General features: G+C 43.3%; 65 non-coding genes across 65 annotated transcripts; all 65 read right to left on the bottom strand.

Annotated features, from left to right (window-relative positions):
- Positions 1-120: 120 nt before the first annotated feature.
- Trnaa-ugc (transfer RNA alanine (anticodon UGC)) lies at positions 121-192 on the bottom strand. Its single transcript has one exon. It is a non-coding gene; the product is annotated as a tRNA-Ala (tRNA).
- A 68-nt stretch (positions 193-260) lies between these two features.
- Trnaa-cgc (transfer RNA alanine (anticodon CGC)) lies at positions 261-332 on the bottom strand. Its single transcript has one exon. It is a non-coding gene; the product is annotated as a tRNA-Ala (tRNA).
- A 68-nt stretch (positions 333-400) lies between these two features.
- On the bottom strand, positions 401-472 carry Trnaa-ugc (transfer RNA alanine (anticodon UGC)). Its single transcript has one exon. It is a non-coding gene; the product is annotated as a tRNA-Ala (tRNA).
- A 68-nt stretch (positions 473-540) lies between these two features.
- Trnaa-cgc (transfer RNA alanine (anticodon CGC)) lies at positions 541-612 on the bottom strand. The gene has a single exon. It is a non-coding gene; the product is annotated as a tRNA-Ala (tRNA).
- Positions 613-1,240: 628 nt separating this feature from the next.
- Positions 1,241-1,312, bottom strand: Trnaa-ugc (transfer RNA alanine (anticodon UGC)). Its single transcript has one exon. It is a non-coding gene; the product is annotated as a tRNA-Ala (tRNA).
- A 68-nt stretch (positions 1,313-1,380) lies between these two features.
- Trnaa-ugc (transfer RNA alanine (anticodon UGC)) lies at positions 1,381-1,452 on the bottom strand. The gene has a single exon. It is a non-coding gene; the product is annotated as a tRNA-Ala (tRNA).
- Positions 1,453-1,660: 208 nt separating this feature from the next.
- On the bottom strand, positions 1,661-1,732 carry Trnaa-cgc (transfer RNA alanine (anticodon CGC)). The gene has a single exon. It is a non-coding gene; the product is annotated as a tRNA-Ala (tRNA).
- Positions 1,733-1,800: 68 nt separating this feature from the next.
- Trnaa-ugc (transfer RNA alanine (anticodon UGC)) lies at positions 1,801-1,872 on the bottom strand. Its single transcript has one exon. It is a non-coding gene; the product is annotated as a tRNA-Ala (tRNA).
- A 68-nt stretch (positions 1,873-1,940) lies between these two features.
- On the bottom strand, positions 1,941-2,012 carry Trnaa-ugc (transfer RNA alanine (anticodon UGC)). The gene has a single exon. It is a non-coding gene; the product is annotated as a tRNA-Ala (tRNA).
- Positions 2,013-2,080: 68 nt separating this feature from the next.
- On the bottom strand, positions 2,081-2,152 carry Trnaa-ugc (transfer RNA alanine (anticodon UGC)). Its single transcript has one exon. It is a non-coding gene; the product is annotated as a tRNA-Ala (tRNA).
- Positions 2,153-2,220: 68 nt separating this feature from the next.
- Positions 2,221-2,292, bottom strand: Trnaa-ugc (transfer RNA alanine (anticodon UGC)). The gene has a single exon. It is a non-coding gene; the product is annotated as a tRNA-Ala (tRNA).
- A 68-nt stretch (positions 2,293-2,360) lies between these two features.
- On the bottom strand, positions 2,361-2,432 carry Trnaa-ugc (transfer RNA alanine (anticodon UGC)). The gene has a single exon. It is a non-coding gene; the product is annotated as a tRNA-Ala (tRNA).
- Positions 2,433-2,500: 68 nt separating this feature from the next.
- Trnaa-ugc (transfer RNA alanine (anticodon UGC)) lies at positions 2,501-2,572 on the bottom strand. Its single transcript has one exon. It is a non-coding gene; the product is annotated as a tRNA-Ala (tRNA).
- Positions 2,573-2,640: 68 nt separating this feature from the next.
- On the bottom strand, positions 2,641-2,712 carry Trnaa-cgc (transfer RNA alanine (anticodon CGC)). Its single transcript has one exon. It is a non-coding gene; the product is annotated as a tRNA-Ala (tRNA).
- Positions 2,713-3,059: 347 nt separating this feature from the next.
- On the bottom strand, positions 3,060-3,131 carry Trnaa-ugc (transfer RNA alanine (anticodon UGC)). The gene has a single exon. It is a non-coding gene; the product is annotated as a tRNA-Ala (tRNA).
- Positions 3,132-3,199: 68 nt separating this feature from the next.
- On the bottom strand, positions 3,200-3,271 carry Trnaa-ugc (transfer RNA alanine (anticodon UGC)). The gene has a single exon. It is a non-coding gene; the product is annotated as a tRNA-Ala (tRNA).
- Positions 3,272-3,339: 68 nt separating this feature from the next.
- Positions 3,340-3,411, bottom strand: Trnaa-ugc (transfer RNA alanine (anticodon UGC)). Its single transcript has one exon. It is a non-coding gene; the product is annotated as a tRNA-Ala (tRNA).
- Positions 3,412-3,479: 68 nt separating this feature from the next.
- On the bottom strand, positions 3,480-3,551 carry Trnaa-cgc (transfer RNA alanine (anticodon CGC)). The gene has a single exon. It is a non-coding gene; the product is annotated as a tRNA-Ala (tRNA).
- Positions 3,552-3,619: 68 nt separating this feature from the next.
- Trnaa-ugc (transfer RNA alanine (anticodon UGC)) lies at positions 3,620-3,691 on the bottom strand. Its single transcript has one exon. It is a non-coding gene; the product is annotated as a tRNA-Ala (tRNA).
- Positions 3,692-3,759: 68 nt separating this feature from the next.
- Trnaa-cgc (transfer RNA alanine (anticodon CGC)) lies at positions 3,760-3,831 on the bottom strand. The gene has a single exon. It is a non-coding gene; the product is annotated as a tRNA-Ala (tRNA).
- A 488-nt stretch (positions 3,832-4,319) lies between these two features.
- On the bottom strand, positions 4,320-4,391 carry Trnaa-ugc (transfer RNA alanine (anticodon UGC)). The gene has a single exon. It is a non-coding gene; the product is annotated as a tRNA-Ala (tRNA).
- Positions 4,392-4,599: 208 nt separating this feature from the next.
- Trnaa-ugc (transfer RNA alanine (anticodon UGC)) lies at positions 4,600-4,671 on the bottom strand. The gene has a single exon. It is a non-coding gene; the product is annotated as a tRNA-Ala (tRNA).
- A 208-nt stretch (positions 4,672-4,879) lies between these two features.
- Trnaa-cgc (transfer RNA alanine (anticodon CGC)) lies at positions 4,880-4,951 on the bottom strand. The gene has a single exon. It is a non-coding gene; the product is annotated as a tRNA-Ala (tRNA).
- Positions 4,952-5,159: 208 nt separating this feature from the next.
- On the bottom strand, positions 5,160-5,231 carry Trnaa-ugc (transfer RNA alanine (anticodon UGC)). Its single transcript has one exon. It is a non-coding gene; the product is annotated as a tRNA-Ala (tRNA).
- A 68-nt stretch (positions 5,232-5,299) lies between these two features.
- On the bottom strand, positions 5,300-5,371 carry Trnaa-ugc (transfer RNA alanine (anticodon UGC)). The gene has a single exon. It is a non-coding gene; the product is annotated as a tRNA-Ala (tRNA).
- A 68-nt stretch (positions 5,372-5,439) lies between these two features.
- Trnaa-ugc (transfer RNA alanine (anticodon UGC)) lies at positions 5,440-5,511 on the bottom strand. The gene has a single exon. It is a non-coding gene; the product is annotated as a tRNA-Ala (tRNA).
- A 348-nt stretch (positions 5,512-5,859) lies between these two features.
- Positions 5,860-5,931, bottom strand: Trnaa-ugc (transfer RNA alanine (anticodon UGC)). The gene has a single exon. It is a non-coding gene; the product is annotated as a tRNA-Ala (tRNA).
- A 68-nt stretch (positions 5,932-5,999) lies between these two features.
- On the bottom strand, positions 6,000-6,071 carry Trnaa-ugc (transfer RNA alanine (anticodon UGC)). Its single transcript has one exon. It is a non-coding gene; the product is annotated as a tRNA-Ala (tRNA).
- A 208-nt stretch (positions 6,072-6,279) lies between these two features.
- Trnaa-cgc (transfer RNA alanine (anticodon CGC)) lies at positions 6,280-6,351 on the bottom strand. Its single transcript has one exon. It is a non-coding gene; the product is annotated as a tRNA-Ala (tRNA).
- Positions 6,352-6,419: 68 nt separating this feature from the next.
- Positions 6,420-6,491, bottom strand: Trnaa-ugc (transfer RNA alanine (anticodon UGC)). Its single transcript has one exon. It is a non-coding gene; the product is annotated as a tRNA-Ala (tRNA).
- A 68-nt stretch (positions 6,492-6,559) lies between these two features.
- On the bottom strand, positions 6,560-6,631 carry Trnaa-ugc (transfer RNA alanine (anticodon UGC)). Its single transcript has one exon. It is a non-coding gene; the product is annotated as a tRNA-Ala (tRNA).
- Positions 6,632-6,699: 68 nt separating this feature from the next.
- On the bottom strand, positions 6,700-6,771 carry Trnaa-ugc (transfer RNA alanine (anticodon UGC)). The gene has a single exon. It is a non-coding gene; the product is annotated as a tRNA-Ala (tRNA).
- Positions 6,772-6,979: 208 nt separating this feature from the next.
- Positions 6,980-7,051, bottom strand: Trnaa-ugc (transfer RNA alanine (anticodon UGC)). The gene has a single exon. It is a non-coding gene; the product is annotated as a tRNA-Ala (tRNA).
- Positions 7,052-7,119: 68 nt separating this feature from the next.
- On the bottom strand, positions 7,120-7,191 carry Trnaa-ugc (transfer RNA alanine (anticodon UGC)). The gene has a single exon. It is a non-coding gene; the product is annotated as a tRNA-Ala (tRNA).
- A 68-nt stretch (positions 7,192-7,259) lies between these two features.
- On the bottom strand, positions 7,260-7,331 carry Trnaa-cgc (transfer RNA alanine (anticodon CGC)). Its single transcript has one exon. It is a non-coding gene; the product is annotated as a tRNA-Ala (tRNA).
- A 347-nt stretch (positions 7,332-7,678) lies between these two features.
- Positions 7,679-7,750, bottom strand: Trnaa-ugc (transfer RNA alanine (anticodon UGC)). The gene has a single exon. It is a non-coding gene; the product is annotated as a tRNA-Ala (tRNA).
- Positions 7,751-7,818: 68 nt separating this feature from the next.
- Positions 7,819-7,890, bottom strand: Trnaa-ugc (transfer RNA alanine (anticodon UGC)). Its single transcript has one exon. It is a non-coding gene; the product is annotated as a tRNA-Ala (tRNA).
- A 68-nt stretch (positions 7,891-7,958) lies between these two features.
- Trnaa-cgc (transfer RNA alanine (anticodon CGC)) lies at positions 7,959-8,030 on the bottom strand. Its single transcript has one exon. It is a non-coding gene; the product is annotated as a tRNA-Ala (tRNA).
- A 208-nt stretch (positions 8,031-8,238) lies between these two features.
- Positions 8,239-8,310, bottom strand: Trnaa-ugc (transfer RNA alanine (anticodon UGC)). The gene has a single exon. It is a non-coding gene; the product is annotated as a tRNA-Ala (tRNA).
- Positions 8,311-8,378: 68 nt separating this feature from the next.
- Trnaa-ugc (transfer RNA alanine (anticodon UGC)) lies at positions 8,379-8,450 on the bottom strand. Its single transcript has one exon. It is a non-coding gene; the product is annotated as a tRNA-Ala (tRNA).
- A 68-nt stretch (positions 8,451-8,518) lies between these two features.
- On the bottom strand, positions 8,519-8,590 carry Trnaa-ugc (transfer RNA alanine (anticodon UGC)). The gene has a single exon. It is a non-coding gene; the product is annotated as a tRNA-Ala (tRNA).
- Positions 8,591-8,798: 208 nt separating this feature from the next.
- Trnaa-cgc (transfer RNA alanine (anticodon CGC)) lies at positions 8,799-8,870 on the bottom strand. Its single transcript has one exon. It is a non-coding gene; the product is annotated as a tRNA-Ala (tRNA).
- Positions 8,871-9,078: 208 nt separating this feature from the next.
- Positions 9,079-9,150, bottom strand: Trnaa-ugc (transfer RNA alanine (anticodon UGC)). The gene has a single exon. It is a non-coding gene; the product is annotated as a tRNA-Ala (tRNA).
- Positions 9,151-9,358: 208 nt separating this feature from the next.
- On the bottom strand, positions 9,359-9,430 carry Trnaa-cgc (transfer RNA alanine (anticodon CGC)). Its single transcript has one exon. It is a non-coding gene; the product is annotated as a tRNA-Ala (tRNA).
- Positions 9,431-9,912: 482 nt separating this feature from the next.
- On the bottom strand, positions 9,913-9,984 carry Trnaa-ugc (transfer RNA alanine (anticodon UGC)). Its single transcript has one exon. It is a non-coding gene; the product is annotated as a tRNA-Ala (tRNA).
- Positions 9,985-10,890: 906 nt separating this feature from the next.
- On the bottom strand, positions 10,891-10,962 carry Trnaa-ugc (transfer RNA alanine (anticodon UGC)). Its single transcript has one exon. It is a non-coding gene; the product is annotated as a tRNA-Ala (tRNA).
- Positions 10,963-11,030: 68 nt separating this feature from the next.
- Trnaa-cgc (transfer RNA alanine (anticodon CGC)) lies at positions 11,031-11,102 on the bottom strand. Its single transcript has one exon. It is a non-coding gene; the product is annotated as a tRNA-Ala (tRNA).
- Positions 11,103-11,170: 68 nt separating this feature from the next.
- Trnaa-cgc (transfer RNA alanine (anticodon CGC)) lies at positions 11,171-11,242 on the bottom strand. Its single transcript has one exon. It is a non-coding gene; the product is annotated as a tRNA-Ala (tRNA).
- A 1,186-nt stretch (positions 11,243-12,428) lies between these two features.
- Trnaa-ugc (transfer RNA alanine (anticodon UGC)) lies at positions 12,429-12,500 on the bottom strand. Its single transcript has one exon. It is a non-coding gene; the product is annotated as a tRNA-Ala (tRNA).
- A 68-nt stretch (positions 12,501-12,568) lies between these two features.
- Positions 12,569-12,640, bottom strand: Trnaa-ugc (transfer RNA alanine (anticodon UGC)). Its single transcript has one exon. It is a non-coding gene; the product is annotated as a tRNA-Ala (tRNA).
- Positions 12,641-12,708: 68 nt separating this feature from the next.
- Positions 12,709-12,780, bottom strand: Trnaa-cgc (transfer RNA alanine (anticodon CGC)). The gene has a single exon. It is a non-coding gene; the product is annotated as a tRNA-Ala (tRNA).
- Positions 12,781-12,848: 68 nt separating this feature from the next.
- Positions 12,849-12,920, bottom strand: Trnaa-cgc (transfer RNA alanine (anticodon CGC)). The gene has a single exon. It is a non-coding gene; the product is annotated as a tRNA-Ala (tRNA).
- Positions 12,921-13,268: 348 nt separating this feature from the next.
- Positions 13,269-13,340, bottom strand: Trnaa-cgc (transfer RNA alanine (anticodon CGC)). The gene has a single exon. It is a non-coding gene; the product is annotated as a tRNA-Ala (tRNA).
- A 68-nt stretch (positions 13,341-13,408) lies between these two features.
- Positions 13,409-13,480, bottom strand: Trnaa-ugc (transfer RNA alanine (anticodon UGC)). Its single transcript has one exon. It is a non-coding gene; the product is annotated as a tRNA-Ala (tRNA).
- A 68-nt stretch (positions 13,481-13,548) lies between these two features.
- Positions 13,549-13,620, bottom strand: Trnaa-ugc (transfer RNA alanine (anticodon UGC)). The gene has a single exon. It is a non-coding gene; the product is annotated as a tRNA-Ala (tRNA).
- Positions 13,621-13,688: 68 nt separating this feature from the next.
- On the bottom strand, positions 13,689-13,760 carry Trnaa-ugc (transfer RNA alanine (anticodon UGC)). The gene has a single exon. It is a non-coding gene; the product is annotated as a tRNA-Ala (tRNA).
- A 208-nt stretch (positions 13,761-13,968) lies between these two features.
- On the bottom strand, positions 13,969-14,040 carry Trnaa-ugc (transfer RNA alanine (anticodon UGC)). Its single transcript has one exon. It is a non-coding gene; the product is annotated as a tRNA-Ala (tRNA).
- Positions 14,041-14,108: 68 nt separating this feature from the next.
- Positions 14,109-14,180, bottom strand: Trnaa-ugc (transfer RNA alanine (anticodon UGC)). The gene has a single exon. It is a non-coding gene; the product is annotated as a tRNA-Ala (tRNA).
- Positions 14,181-14,248: 68 nt separating this feature from the next.
- Trnaa-cgc (transfer RNA alanine (anticodon CGC)) lies at positions 14,249-14,320 on the bottom strand. The gene has a single exon. It is a non-coding gene; the product is annotated as a tRNA-Ala (tRNA).
- A 347-nt stretch (positions 14,321-14,667) lies between these two features.
- On the bottom strand, positions 14,668-14,739 carry Trnaa-ugc (transfer RNA alanine (anticodon UGC)). The gene has a single exon. It is a non-coding gene; the product is annotated as a tRNA-Ala (tRNA).
- Positions 14,740-14,807: 68 nt separating this feature from the next.
- Positions 14,808-14,879, bottom strand: Trnaa-ugc (transfer RNA alanine (anticodon UGC)). Its single transcript has one exon. It is a non-coding gene; the product is annotated as a tRNA-Ala (tRNA).
- Positions 14,880-14,947: 68 nt separating this feature from the next.
- On the bottom strand, positions 14,948-15,019 carry Trnaa-cgc (transfer RNA alanine (anticodon CGC)). Its single transcript has one exon. It is a non-coding gene; the product is annotated as a tRNA-Ala (tRNA).
- Positions 15,020-15,227: 208 nt separating this feature from the next.
- Positions 15,228-15,299, bottom strand: Trnaa-ugc (transfer RNA alanine (anticodon UGC)). Its single transcript has one exon. It is a non-coding gene; the product is annotated as a tRNA-Ala (tRNA).
- Positions 15,300-15,367: 68 nt separating this feature from the next.
- Positions 15,368-15,439, bottom strand: Trnaa-ugc (transfer RNA alanine (anticodon UGC)). The gene has a single exon. It is a non-coding gene; the product is annotated as a tRNA-Ala (tRNA).
- A 68-nt stretch (positions 15,440-15,507) lies between these two features.
- Positions 15,508-15,579, bottom strand: Trnaa-ugc (transfer RNA alanine (anticodon UGC)). Its single transcript has one exon. It is a non-coding gene; the product is annotated as a tRNA-Ala (tRNA).
- Between the last annotated feature and the right edge of the window lie 34 nt (positions 15,580-15,613).

Genomic DNA, 15,613 nt, shown 5'->3' with positions numbered 1-15,613 from the left:
CCCTTGGCCTCACACATGCAAAGCTACCGCTCTACCACTGAGCTACATCACCTGTTATTTACGTTTACGATACCAAGTAAAAAACATATTGTCCCATCGAATGAAATAATATAAAAACATTGGAGATGCCGGGGATTGAACCCGGGGCCTCACACATGCAAAGCGTGCGCTCTACCACTGAGCTACATCCCCTGTTATTGACGTTTACGATACCAAGTAAAAAACATATTTTCCCATCGAATGAAATAATATAAAAACATTGGAGATGCCGGGGATTGAACCCGGGGCCTCACACATGCGAAGCTTGCGCACTACCACTGAGCTACATCCCCTAGTATTTACGTATACGATACCAAGTAAAAAACATATTGTCCCATCGAATGAAATAATATAAAAACAATGGAGATGCCGGGGATTGAACCCGGGGCCTCACACATGCAAAGCGTGCGCTCTACCACTGAGCTACATCCCCTGTTATTTACGTTTACGATAGCAAGTATAAAACATATTGTCCCATGGAATAGAATAATACAAAAGCATTGGAGATGCCGGGGATTGAACCCGGGGCCTCACACATGCGAAGCTTGCGCTCAACCACTGAGCTACATCCCCTGTTATTTACGTATACGATACCAAGTAAAAAACATATTGTCCCACGGAATAGAATAATATAAAAACATTGGAGATGCCGGGGATTGAACCCTGGGCCTCACACATGCAAAGCTACCACTCTACCACTGAGCTACATCCCCTGTTATTTACGTATACGATACGAAGTAAAAAACATATTGTCCCATCGAATGAAATAATATAAAAACATTGGATATGCCGGGGATTGAACCCGGGGCCTCACACATGCAAAGCGTGCGCTCTGCTACTGAGCTACATCCCCTGTTATTTATGTTTACGATACGAAGTAAAAAACCTATTGGCACATGGAATAGAATAATATAAAAACATTGGAGATGCCGGGGATTGATCCCGGGGCCTCACACATGCAAAGCTACCACTCTACCACTGAGCTACATCCCCTGTTATTTACGTATACGATACCAAGTAAAAAACATATTGTCCCATCGAATGAAATAATATAAAAACATTGGATATGCCGGGGATTGAACCCGGGGCCTCACACATGCAAAGCGTGCGTTCTGCTACTGAGCTACATCCCCTGTTATTTATGTTTACGATACGAAGTAAAAAACCTATTGGCACATGGAATAGAATAATATAAAAACATTGGAGATGCCGGGGATTGATCCCGGGGCCTCACACATGCAAAGCGTGCGCTCTACCACTGAGCTACATCCCCTGTTATTTACGTTTCCGATACCAAGTAAAAAACATATTTTCCCATCGAATGAAATAATATAAAAACATTGGAGATGCCGGGGATTGAACCCGGGGCCTCACACATGCAAAGCGTGCGCTCTACCACTGAGCTACATCCCCAGTTATTGACGTTTACGATACCAAGTAAAAAACATATTTTCCCATCGAATGAAATAATATAAAAACATTGGAGATGCCGGGGATTGAACCCGGGGCCTCACACATGCAAAGCGTGCGTTCTACCACTGAGCTACAACCCCTGTTATTTATGTTTACGATAGCAAGTATAAAACATATTGTCCCATGAAATAGAATAATACAAAAACATTGGAGATGCCGGGGATTGAACCCGGGGCCTCACACATGCGAAGCGTGCGCTCTACCACTGAGCTACATCCCCTGTTATTTACGTTTACGACACGAAGTAAAAAACCTATTGTCCCATGGAATAGAATAATATAAAAACATTGGAGATACCGGGGATTGAACCCGGGGCCTCACACATGCAAAGCGTGCGCTCTACCACTGAGCTACATCCCCTGTTATTTATGTTTACGATACGAAGTAAAAAACATATTGTCCCATGGAATAGAATAATATAAAAACATTGGAGATACCGGGGATTGAACCCGGGGCCTCACACATGCAAAGCGTGCGCTCTACCACTAAGCTACATCCCCTGTTATTTACGTTTACGATACCAAGTAAAAAACATATTGTCGCATGGAATAGAATAATATAAAAACATTGGAGATACCGGGGATTGAACCCGGGGCCTCACACATGCAAAGCGTGCGCTCTACCACTGAGCTACATCCCCTGTTATTTATGTTTACGATACGAAGTAAAAAACCTATTGTCGCATGGAATAGAATAATATAAAAACATTGGAGATACCGGGGATTGAACCCGGGGCCTCACACATGCAAAGCGTGCGCTCTACCACTGAGCTACATCCCCTGTTATTTATGTTTACGATGCGAAGTAAAAAACCTATTGTCGCATGGAATAGAATAATACAAAAACATTGGAGATACCGGGGTTTGAACCCGGGTCCTCACACATGCAAAGCGTGCGCTTTACCACTGAGCTACATCCCCTGTTATTTACGTTTACGATACCAAGTAAAAAACATATTTTCCCATCGAATGAAATAATATAAAAACAATGGAGATGCCGGGGATTGAACCCGGAGCCTCACACATGCAAAGCGTGCGCTCTACCACTGAGCTACATCCCCTGTTATTTTCGTTTACGATAGCAAGTATAAAACATATTGTCCCATGGAATAGAATAATACAAAAACATTGGAGATGCCGGGGATTGAACCCGGGGCCTCACACATGCGAAGCTTGCGCTCTACCACTGAGCTACATCCCCTGTTATTTACGTATACGATACCAAGTAAAAAACATATTGTCCCACGGAATAGAATAATATAAAAACATTGGAGATGCCGGGGATTGAACCCTGGGCCTCACACATGCAAAGCTACCACTCTACCACTGAGCTACATCCCCTGTTATTTACGTTTACGATACCAAGTAAAAAACATATTGTCCCATCGAATGAAATAATATAAAAACATTGGAATTCCGGGGATTGAACCCGGGGCCTCACACATGCAAAGCGTGCGCTCTGCCACTGAGCTACATCCCCTATTATTTATGTTTACGATACGAAGTAAAAAACCTATTGGCCCATGGAATAGAATAATATAAAAACATTGGAGATGCCGGGGATTGATCCCGGGGCCTCACACATGCAAAGCGTGCGCTCTACCACTGAGCTACATCCCCTGTTATTTACGTTTCCGATACCAAGTAAAAAACATATTTTCCCATCGAATGAAATAATATAAAAACATTGGAGATGCCGGGGATTGAACCCGGGGCCTCACACATGCAAAGCGTGCGCTCTACCACTGAGCTACATCACCTGTTATTTACGTTTACGATACCAAGTAAAAAACATATTGTCCCATCGAATGAAATAATATAAAAACATTGGAGATGCCGGGGATTGAACCCGGGGCCTCACACATGCAAAGCGTGCGCTCTACCACTGAGCTACATCCCCTGTTATTGACGTTTACGATACCAAGTAAAAAACATATTTTCCCATCGAATGAAATAATATAAAAACATTGGAGATGCCGGGGATTGAACCCGGGGCCTCACACATGCGAAGCTTGCGCACTACCACTGAGCTACATCCCCTAGTATTTACGTATACGATACCAAGTAAAAAACATATTGTCCCATCGAATGAAATAATATAAAAACAATGGAGATGCCGGGGATTGAACCCGGGGCCTCACACATGCAAAGCGTGCGCTCTACCACTGAGCTACATCCCCTGTTATTTACGTTTACGATAGCAAGTATAAAACATATTGTCCCATGGAATAGAATAATACAAAAGCATTGGAGATGCCGGGGATTGAACCCGGGGCCTCACACATGCGAAGCTTGCGCTCTACCACTGAGCTACATCCCCTGTTATTTACGTATACGATACCAAGTAAAAAACATATTGTCCCACGGAATAGAATAATATAAAAACATTGGAGATGCCGGGGATTGAACCCTGGGCCTCACACATGCAAAGCTACCACTCTACCACTGAGCTACATCCCCTGTTATTTACGTATACGATACCAAGTAAAAAACATATTGTCCCATCGAATGAAATAATATAAAAACATTGGATATGCCGGGGATTGAACCCGGGGCCTCACACATGCAAAGCGTGCGCTCTGCTACTGAGCTACATCCCCTGTTATTTATGTTTACGATACGAAGTAAAAAACCTATTGGCACATGGAATAGAATAATATAAAAACATTGGAGATGCCGGGGATTGATCCCTGGGCCTCACACATGCAAAGCGTGCGCTCTACCACTGAGCTACATCCCCTGTTATTTACGTTTCCGATACCAAGTAAAAAACATATTTTCCCATCGAATGAAATAATATAAAAACATTGGAGATGCCGGGGATTGAACCCGGGGCCTCACACATGCAAAGCGTGCGCTCTACCACTGAGCTACATCCCCTGATATTTACGTTTACGATACCAAGTAAAAAACAAATTGTCCCACGGAATAGAATAATATAAAAACATTGGAGATGCCGGCGATTGAACCCTTGGCCTCACACATGCAAAGCTACCGCTCTACCACTGAGCTACATCACCTGTTATTTACGTTTACGATACCAAGTAAAAAACATATTGTCCCATCGAATGAAATAATATAAAAACATTGGAGATGCCGGGGATTGAACCCGGGGCCTCACACATGCAAAGCGTGCGCTCTACCACTGAGCTACATCCCCTGTTATTGACGTTTACGATACCAAGTAAAAAACATATTTTCCCATCGAATGAAATAATATAAAAACATTGGAGATGCCGGGGATTGAACCCGGGGCCTCACACATGCAAAGCGTGCGTTCTACCACTGAGCTACAACCCCTGTTATTTATGTTTACGATAGCAAGTATAAAACATATTGTCCCATGAAATAGAATAATACAAAAACATTGGAGATGCCGGGGATTGAACCCGGGGCCTCACACATGCGAAGCGTGCGCTCTACCACTGAGCTACATCCCCTGTTATTTACGTTTACGACACGAAGTAAAAAACCTATTGTCCCATGGAATAGAATAATATAAAAACATTGGAGATACCGGGGATTGAACCCGGGGCCTCACACATGCAAAGCGTGCGCTCTATCACTGAGCTACATCCCCTGTTATTTATGTTTACGATACGAAGTAAAAAACATATTGTCCCATGGAATAGAATAATATAAAAACATTGGAGATACCGGGGATTGAACCCGGGGCCTCACACATGCAAAGCGTGCGCTCTACCACTAAGCTACATCCCCTGTTATTTACGTTTACGATACCAAGTAAAAAACATATTGTCGCATGGAATAGAATAATATAAAAACATTGGAGATACCGGGGATTGAACCCGGGGCCTCACACATGCAAAGCGTGCGCTCTACCACTGAGCTACATCCCCTGTTATTTATGTTTACGATACGAAGTAAAAAACCTATTGTCGCATGGAATAGAATAATATAAAAACATTGGAGATACCGGGGATTGAACCCGGGGCCTCACACATGCAAAGCGTGCGCTCTACCACTGAGCTACATCCCCTGTTATTTATGTTTACGATGCGAAGTAAAAAACATATTGTCCCACGGAATAGAATAATATAAAAACATTGGAGATGCCGGGGATTGAACCCTGGGCCTCACACATGCAAAGCTACCACTCTACCACTGAGCTACATCCCCTGTTATTTACGTATACGATACCAAGTAAAAAACATATTGTCCCATCGAATGAAATAATATAAAAACATTGGATATGCCGGGGATTGAACCCGGGGCCTCACACATGCAAAGCGTGCGTTCTGCTACTGAGCTACATCCCCTGTTATTTATGTTTACGATACGAAGTAAAAAACCTATTGGCACATGGAATAGAATAATATAAAAACATTGGAGATGCCGGGGATTGATCCCGGGGCCTCACACATGCAAAGCGTGCGCTCTACCACTGAGCTACATCCCCTGTTATTTACGTTTCCGATACCAAGTAAAAAACATATTTTCCCATCGAATGAAATAATATAAAAACATTGGAGATGCCGGGGATTGAACCCGGGGCCTCACACATGCAAAGCGTGCGCTCTACCACTGAGCTACATCCCCTGTTATTGACGTTTACGATACCAAGTAAAAAACATATTTTTCCATCGAATGAAATAATATAAAAACATTGGAGATGCCGGGGATTGAACCCGGGGCCTCACACATGCAAAGCGTGCGTTCTACCACTGAGCTACAACCCCTGTTATTTATGTTTACGATAGCAAGTATAAAACATATTGTCCCATGAAATAGAATAATACAAAAACATTGGAGATGCCGGGGATTGAACCCGGGGCCTCACACATGCGAAGCGTGCGCTCTACCACTGAGCTACATCCCCTGTTATTTACGTTTACGACACGAAGTAAAAAACCTATTGTCCCATGGAATAGAATAATATAAAAACATTGGAGATACCGGGGATTGAACCCGGGGCCTCACACATGCAAAGCGTGCGCTCTACCACTGAGCTACATCCCCTGTTATTTATGTTTACGATACGAAGTAAAAAACATATTGTCCCATGGAATAGAATAATATAAAAACATTGGAGATACCGGGGATTGAACCCGGGGCCTCACACATGCAAAGCGTGCGCTCTACCACTAAGCTACATCCCCTGTTATTTACGTTTACGATACCAAGTAAAAAACATATTGTCGCATGGAATAGAATAATATAAAAACATTGGAGATACCGGGGATTGAACCCGGGGCCTCACACATGCAAAGCGTGCGCTCTACCACTGAGCTACATCCCCTGTTATTTATGTTTACGATACGAAGTGAAAAACCTATTGTCGCATGGAATAGAATAATATAAAAACATTGGAGTTACCGGGGATTGAACCCGGGGCCTCACACATGCAAAGCGTGCGCTCTACCACTGAGCTACATCCCCTGTTATTTATGTTTACGATGCGAAGTAAAAAACCTATTGTCGCATGGAATAGAATAATACAAAAACATTGGAGATACCGGGGTTTGAACCCGGGTCCTCACACATGCAAAGCGTGCGCTTTACCACTGAGCTACATCCCCTGTTATTTACGTTTACGATACCAAGTAAAAAACATATTTTCCCATCGAATGAAATAATATAAAAACAATGGAGATGCCGGGGATTGAACCCGGAGCCTCACACATGCAAAGCGTGCGCTCTACCACTGAGCTACATCCCCTGTTATTTTCGTTTACGATAGCAAGTATAAAACATATTGTCCCATGGAATAGAATAATACAAAAACATTGGAGATGCCGGGGATTGAACCCGGGGCCTCACACATGCGAAGCTTGCGCTCTACCACTGAGCTACATCCCCTGTTATTTACGTATACGATACCAAGTAAAAAACATATTGTCCCACGGAATAGAATAATATAAAAACATTGGAGATGCCGGGGATTGAACCCTGGGCCTCACACATGCAAAGCTACCACTCTACCACTGAGCTACATCCCCTGTTATTTACGTTTACGATACCAAGTAAAAAACATATTGTCCCATCGAATGAAATAATATAAAAACATTGGAATTCCGGGGATTGAACCCGGGGCCTCACACATGCAAAGCGTGCGCTCTGCCACTGAGCTACATCCCCTATTATTTATGTTTACGATACGAAGTAAAAAACCTATTGGCCCATGGAATAGAATAATATAAAAACATTGGAGATGCCGGGGATTGATCCCGGGGCCTCACACATGCAAAGCGTGCGCTCTACCACTGAGCTACATCCCCTGTTATTTACGTTTCCGATACCAAGTAAAAAACATATTTTCCCATCGAATGAAATAATATAAAAACATTGGAGATGCCGGGGATTGAACCCGGGGCCTCACACATGCAAAGCGTGCGCTCTACCACTGAACTACATCCCCTGTTATTTACGTTTACGATACCAAGTATAAAACATATTGTCCCATGGAATAGAATAATACAAAAACATTGGAGATGCCGGGGATTGAACCCGGGGCCTCACACATGCGAAGCGTGCGCTCTACCACTGAGCTACATCCCCTGTTATTTACGTTTACGATACCAAGTAAAAAACAAATTGTCCCACGGAATAGAATAATATAAAAACATTGGAGATGCCGGCGATTGAACCCTGGGCCTCACACATGCAAAGCTACCGCTCTACCACTGAGCTACATCACCTGTTATTTACGTTTACGATACCAAGTAAAAAACATATTGTCCCATCGAATGAAATAATATAAAAACATTGGAGATGCCGGGGATTGAACCCGGGGCCTCACACATGCAAAGCGTGCGCTCTACCACTGAGCTACATCCCCTGTTATTTACGTTTACTATACCAAGTAAAAAACATATTTTCCCATCGAATGAAATAATATAAAAACATTGGAGATGCCGGGGATTGAACCCGGGGCCTCACACATGCAAAGCGTTCGCTCTACCACTGAGCTACATCCCCTGTTATTTATGTTTACGACACGAAGTAAAAAACCTATTGTCCCATGGAATAGAATAATATAAAAACATTGGAGATACCGGGGATTGAACCCGGGGCCTCACACATGCAAAGCGTGCGCTCTACCACTGAGCTACATCCCCTGTTATTTATGTTTACGATACGAAGTAAAAAACCTATTGTCCCATGGAATAGAATAATATAAAAACATTGGAGATTCCGGGGATTGAACCCGGGGCCTCACACATGCAAAGCGTGCGCTCTACCACTAAGCTACATCCCCTGTTATTTACGTTTACGATAGCAAGTATAAAACATAATGTCCCATGGAATAGAATAATACAAAAACATTGTAGATGCCGGGGATTGAACCCGGGGCCTCACACATGCGAAGCGTGCGCTCTACCACTGAGCTACATCCCCTGTTATCTACGTTTACGATACCAAGTAAAAAACAAATTGTCCCACGGAATAGAATAATATAAAAACATTGGAGACGCCGGCGATTGAACCCTGGGCCTCACACATGCAAAGCTACCGCTCTACCACTGAGCTACATCCCCTGTTATTTGCGTTTACGATACCAAGTAAAAAACATATTGTCCCATCGAATGAAATAATACAAAAACATTGGAGATGCCGGGGATTGAACCCGGGGCCTCACACATGCAAAGCGTGCGCTCTACCACTGAGCTACATCCCCTGTTATTTATATTTACGATACGAAGTAAAAAACCTATTGTCCCATGGAATAGAATAATATAAAAACATTGGAGATGCCGGGGATTGAATCCGGAGCCTCACACATGCAAAGCGTGCGCTCTACCACTGAGCTACATCCCCTGTTATTTACGTTTACGATAGCAAGTATAAAACATATTGTCCCATGGAATAGAATAATACAAAAACATTGGAGATGCCGGGGATTGAACCCGGGGCCTCACACATGCGAAGCGTGCGCTCTACCACTGAGCTACATCCCCTGTTATTTACGTTTACGATACCAAGTAAAAAACATATTGTCCCATCGAATGAAATAACATAAAACATTGGAGATACCGGGGATTGAACCCGGGGCCTCACACATGCAAAGCGTGCGCTCCACCTCTGAGCTACATCCCCTGTTATTTATGTTTACGATACGAAGTAAAAAACCTATTGTCCCATGGAATAGAAAAAAACATTGGAGATGCCGGGGATTGATCCCGGGGCCTCACACATGCAAAAGCGTGCGCCCTACCACTGAGCTACATCCCCTGTTATTTACGTTTACGATACCAAGTAAAAAACATATTGTCCCATCGAATGAAACAATATAAAAACATTGGAGATGCCGGGGATTGAACCCTGGGCCTCACACATGCAAATCGTGCGCTCTACCACTGAGCTACATCCCCTGTTATTTACGTTTACGATACCAAGTAAAAAACATATTGTCCCATCGAATGAAACAATATAAAAACATTGGAGATGCCGGGGATTGAACCCGGGGCCTCACACATGCAAAGCGTGCGCTCTACCACTGAGCTACATCCCCTGTTATTTACGTTTGCGATAGCAAGTATAAAACATATTGTCCCATCGAATGAAACAATACAAAAACATTGGAGATGCCGGGGATTGTGCCCGTGGCCTCACACATGCAAAGCGTGCGCTCTACCACTGAGCTACATCCCCTGTTATCTGCGTTTACGATACCAAGTAAAAAAAAATTGTCCCACGGAATAGAATAATATAAAAACATTGGAGATGCCGGCTATTGAGCCCTGGGCCTCACACATGCAAAGCTACCGCTCTACCACTGAGCTACATCCCCTGTTATTTACGTTTACGATACCAAGTAAAAAACATATTGTCCCATCGAATGAAATAATATAAAAACATTGGAGATGCCGGTGATTGAACCCGGGGCCTCACACATGCAAAGCGTGCGCTCTACCACTGAGCTACATCCCCTGTTATTTACGTTTGCGATAGCAAGTATAAAACATATTGTCCCATCGAATGAAACAATACAAAAACATTGGAGATGCCGGGGATTGTGCCCGTGGCCTCACACATGCAAAGCGTGCGCTCTACCACTGAGCTACATCCCCTGTTATCTACGTTTACGATACCAAGTAAAAAAAAATTGTCCCACGGAATAGAATAATATAAAAACATTGGAGATGCCGGCGATTGAACCCTGGGCCTCACACATGCAAAGCTACCGCTCTACCACTGAGCTACATCCCCTGTTATTTACGTTTACGATACCAAGTAAAAAACATATTGTCCCATCGAATGAAATAATATAAAAACATTGGAGATGCCGGTGATTGAACCCGGGGCCTCACACATGCAAAGCGTGCGCTCTACCACTGAGCTACATCCCCTGTTATTTTCGTTTACGATACCAAGAAAAAAACATATTGTCCCATCGAATGAAATAATATAAAAAGATTGGAGATGCCGGGGATTGAACCCGGGGCCTCACACATGCAAAGCGTGCGCTCTACCACTGAGCTACAACCCCTGTTATTTATGTTTACGATACGAAGTAAAAAACCTATTGTCCCATGGAATAGAATAATATAAAAAGATTGGAGATGCCGGGGATTGAACCCGGGGCCTCACACATGCGAAGCGTGCGCTCTACCACTGAGCTACATCCCCTGTTATTTACGTTTACGATAGCAAGTATAAAACATATTGTCCCATCGAATGAAATAATATAATAAGATTGGAGATGCCGGGGATTGAACCCGGGGCCTCACACATGCGAAGCGTGCGCTCTACCACTGAGCTACATCCCCTGTTATTTACGTTTACGATACCAAGTAAAAAACAAATTGTCCCACGGAATAGAATAATATAAAAACATTGGAGATGCCGGGGATTGAACCCTGGGCCTCACACATGCAAAGCTACCGCTCTACCACTGAGCTACATCCCCTGTTATTTATGTTGACGATACCAAGTAAAAAACATATTGTCCCATCGAATGAAATAATATAAAAACATTGGAGATGCCGGGGATTGAACCCGGGGCCTCACACATGCAAAGCGTGCGCTCTACCACTGAGTTACATCCCCTGTTATTTATGTTTACCATACGAAGTAAAAAACCTATTGTCCCATGGAATAGAATAATATAAAAACATTGGAGATACCGGGGATTGAACCCGGGGCCTCACACATGCAAAGCGTGCGCTCCACCACTGAGCTACATCCCCTGTTATTTACGTTTGCGATAGCAAGTATAAAACATATTGTCCCATCGAATGAAACAATACAAAAACATTGGAGATGCCGGGGATTGTGCCCGTGGCCTCACACATGCAAAGCGTGCGCTCTACCACTGAGCTACATCCCCTGTTATCTGCGTTTACGATACCAAGTAAAAAAAAATTGTCCCACGGAATAGAATAATATAAAAACATTGGAGATGCCGGCTATTGAGCCCTGGGCCTCACACATGCAAAGCTACCGCTCTACCACTGAGCTACATCCCCTGTTATTTACGTTTACGATACCAAGTAAAAAACATATTGTCCCATCGAATGAAATAATATAAAAACATTGGAGATGCCGGTGATTGAACCCGGGGCCTCACACATGCAAAGCGTGCGCTCTACCACTGAGCTACATCCCCTGTTATTTACGTTTGCGATAGCAAGTATAAAACATATTGTCCCATCGAATGAAACAATACAAAAACATTGGAGATGCCGGGGATTGTGCCCGTGGCCTCACACATGCAAAGCGTGCGCTCTACCACTGAGCTACATCCCCTGTTATCTACGTTTACGATACCAAGTAAAAAAAAATTGTCCCACGGAATAGAATAATATAAAAACATTGGAGATGCCGGCGATTGAACCCTGGGCCTCACACATGCAAAGCTACCGCTCTACCACTGAGCTACATCCCCTGTTATTTACGTTTACGATACCAAGTAAAAAACATATTGTCCCATCGAATGAAATAATATAAAAACATTGGAGATGCCGGGGATTGAACCCGGGGCCTCACACATGCAAAGCGTGCGCTCTACCACTGAGCTACATCCCCTGTTATTTTCGTTTACGATACCAAGAAAAAAACATATTGTCCCATCGAATGAAATAATATAAAAATATTGGAGATGCCGGGGATTGAACCCGGGGCCTCACACATGCAAAGCGTGCGCTCTACCACTGAGCTACAACCCCTGTTATTTATGTTTACGATACGAAGTAAAAAACCTATTGTCCCATGGAATAGAATAATATAAAAAGATTGGAGATGCCGGGGATTGAACCCGGGGCCTCACACATGCGAAGCGTGCGCTCTACCACTGAGCTACATCCCCTGTTATTTACGTTTACGATAGCAAGTATAAAACATATTGTCCCATCGAATGAAATAATATAAAAAGATTGGAGATGCCGGGGATTGAACCCGGGGCCTCACACATGCGAAGCGTGCGCTCTACCACTGAGCTACATCCCCTGTTATTTACGTTTACGATACCAAGTAAAAAACAAATTGTCCCACGGAATAGAATGATATAAAAACATTGGAGATGCCGGGGATTGAACCCTGGGCCTCACACATGCAAAGCTAACGCTCTACCACTGAGCTACATCCCCTGTTATTTATGTTGACGATACCAAGTAAAAAACATATTGTCCCATCGAATGAAATAATATAAAAATATTGGAGATGCCGGGGATTGAACCCGGGGCCTCACACATGCAAAGCGTGCGCTCTACCACTGAGTTACATCCCCTTTTATTTATGTTTACCATACGAAGTAAAAAACCTATTGTCCCATGGAATAGAATAATATAAAAACATTGGAGATACCGGGGATTGAACCCGGGGCCTCACACATGCGAAGCGTGCGCTCTACCACTGAGCTACATCCCCTGTTATTTACGTTTACGACACGAAGTAAAAAACCTATTGTCCCATGGAATAGAATAATATAAAAACATTGGAGATACCGGGGATTGAACCCGGGGCCTCACACATGCAAAGCGTGCGCTCTACCACTGAGCTACATCCCCTGTTATTTATGTTTACGATACGAAGTAAAAAACATATTGTCCCATGGAATAGAATAATATAAAAACATTGGAGATACCGGGGATTGAACCCGGGGCCTCACACATGCAAAGCGTGCGCTCTACCACTAAGCTACATCCCCTGTTATTTACGTTTACGATACCAAGTAAAAAACATATTGTCGCATGGAATAGAATAATATAAAAACATTGGAGATACCGGGGATTGAACCCGGGGCCTCACACATGCAAAGCGTGCGCTCTACCACTGAGCTACATCCCCTGTTATTTATGTTTACGATACGAAGTGAAAAACCTATTGTCGCATGGAATAGAATAATATAAAAACATTGGAGTTACCGGGGATTGAACCCGGGGCCTCACACATGCAAAGCGTGCGCTCTACCACTGAGCTACATCCCCTGTTATTTATGTTTACGATGCGAAGTAAAAAACCTATTGTCGCATGGAATAGAATAATACAAAAACATTGGAGATACCGGGGTTTGAACCCGGGTCCTCACACATGCAAAGCGTGCGCTTTACCACTGAGCTACATCCCCTGTTATTTACGTTTACGATACCAAGTAAAAAACATATTTTCCCATCGAATGAAATAATATAAAAACAATGGAGATGCCGGGGATTGAACCCGGAGCCTCACACATGCAAAGCGTGCGCTCTACCACTGAGCTACATCCCCTGTTATTTTCGTTTACGATAGCAAGTATAAAACATATTGTCCCATGGAATAGAATAATACAAAAACATTGGAGATGCCGGGGATTGAACCCGGGGCCTCACACATGCGAAGCTTGCGCTCTACCACTGAGCTACATCCCCTGTTATTTACGTATACGATACCAAGTAAAAAACATATTGTCCCACGGAATAGAATAATATAAAAACATTGGAGATGCCGGGGATTGAACCCTGGGCCTCACACATGCAAAGCTACCACTCTACCACTGAGCTACATCCCCTGTTATTTACGTTTACGATACCAAGTAAAAAACATATTGTCCCATCGAATGAAATAATATAAAAACATTGGAATTCCGGGGATTGAACCCGGGGCCTCACACATGCAAAGCGTGCGCTCTGCCACTGAGCTACATCCCCTATTATTTATGTTTACGATACGAAGTAAAAAACCTATTGGCCCATGGAATAGAATAATATAAAAACATTGGAGATGCCGGGGATTGATCCCGGGGCCTCACACATGCAAAGCGTGCGCTCTACCACTGAGCTACATCCCCTGTTATTTACGTTTCCGATACCAAGTAAAAAACATATTTTCCCATCGAATGAAATAATATAAAAACATTGGAGATGCCGGGGATTGAACCCGGGGCCTCACACATGCAAAGCGTGCGCTCTACCACTGAACTACATCCCCTGTTATTTACGTTTACGATACCAAGTATAAAACATATTGTCCCATGGAATAGAATAATACAAAAACATTGGAGATGCCGGGGATTGAACCCGGGGCCTCACACATGCGAAGCGTGCGCTCTACCACTGAGCTACATCCCCTGTTATTTACGTTTACGATACCAAGTAAAAAACAAATTGTCCCACGGAATAGAATAATATAAAAACATTGGAGATGCCGGCGATTGAACCCTGGGCCTCACACATGCAAAGCTACCGCTCTACCACTGAGCTACATCACCTGTTATTTACGTTTACGATACCAAGTAAAAAACATATTGTCCCATCGAATGAAATAATATAAAAACATTGGAGATGCCGGGGATTGAACCCGGGGCCTCACACATGCAAAGCGTGCGCTCTACCACTGAGCTACATCCCCTGTTATTTACGTTTACTATACCAAGTAAAAAACATATTTTCCCATCGAATGAAATAATATAAAAACATTGGAGATGCCGGGGATTGAACCCGGGGCCTCACACATGCAAAGCGTGCGCTCTACCACTGAGCTACATCCCCTGTTATTTATGTTTACGACACGAAGTAAAAAACCTATTGTCCCATGGAATAGAATAATATAAAAACATTGGAGATACCGGGGATTGAACCCGGGGCCTCACACATGCAAAGCGTGCGCTCTACCACTGAGCTACATCCCCTGTTATTTATGTTTACGATACGAAGTAAAAAACC

Source organism: Ascidia mentula, chromosome 2 (genome assembly GCF_947561715.1).
Source record: "Ascidia mentula chromosome 2, kaAscMent1.1, whole genome shotgun sequence".
NCBI classification, from domain to species: domain Eukaryota; kingdom Metazoa; phylum Chordata; class Ascidiacea; order Phlebobranchia; family Ascidiidae; genus Ascidia; species Ascidia mentula.
The sequence above is the reverse complement of the archived record's forward strand: the minus strand, read 5'-3'. Positions and strand labels throughout refer to the sequence as shown.